This window comes from Physeter macrocephalus, chromosome 10 (genome assembly GCF_002837175.3).
Source record: "Physeter macrocephalus isolate SW-GA chromosome 10, ASM283717v5, whole genome shotgun sequence".
NCBI lineage: Eukaryota > Metazoa > Chordata > Mammalia > Artiodactyla > Physeteridae > Physeter > Physeter macrocephalus.
Window position 1 is genome coordinate 21,744,128 of NC_041223.1, and position 786 is coordinate 21,744,913.

Consider the following 786-nt stretch of genomic DNA (forward strand, 5'->3'; position numbering starts at 1 on the left):
CCGCGGCATGTGGGATCTTCCCGGACCGGGGCACGAACCCGTGTCCCCTGCATCGGCAGGCGGATTCTCAACCACTGCGCCACCAGGGAAGCCCTCTTTCATCACTTTAAATATGTTCTGCCACACCCTTCTGGCTTGCAGAGTTTCTGCTGAAAGATCAGCTGTTAACCTTATGGGGATTCCTTTGTATGTTATTTATTGCTTTTCCCTTGCTGCTTTTAATATTTTTTCCTTGTATTTAATTTTTGATAGTTTGAGTAATATGTGTCTTGGCATTTTCTCCTTGGATTTATCCTGTATGGGACTCTCTGTTCTTCCTGGATTTGATTGACTATTTCTTTTCCCATGTTAGGGAAGTTTTCAACTATAATCTCTTCAAATATTTTCTCAGACCCTTTCTTTTTCTCTTCTTCTTCTGGGACCCCAATAATTTGAATGTTGGTGCATTTAATATTGTCCCAGAGGTCTCTGAGACTGTCCTGAATTCTTTTCATTCTTTTTTTCTTTATTCTGCTCTGTGATAGTTATTTGCACTCTTTTATCTTCCTGGTTACTTCTCTGTTCTTCTGCCTCAGTTATTCTGCTATTTATTCCTTCTAGAGAATTTTTAATTTCATTTATTGTGTTGTTCATCATTGTTTGCTCTTTAGTTCTTCTAGGTCCTTGTTAAACGTTTCTTTTATTTTCTCCATTCTATTTCTAAACTTTTGGATCATCTTTACTGTCAGTACTCTGAATTCTTTTTCAGGTAGCCTGCCTATTTACTCTTCATTTGTTTTTTCTGGT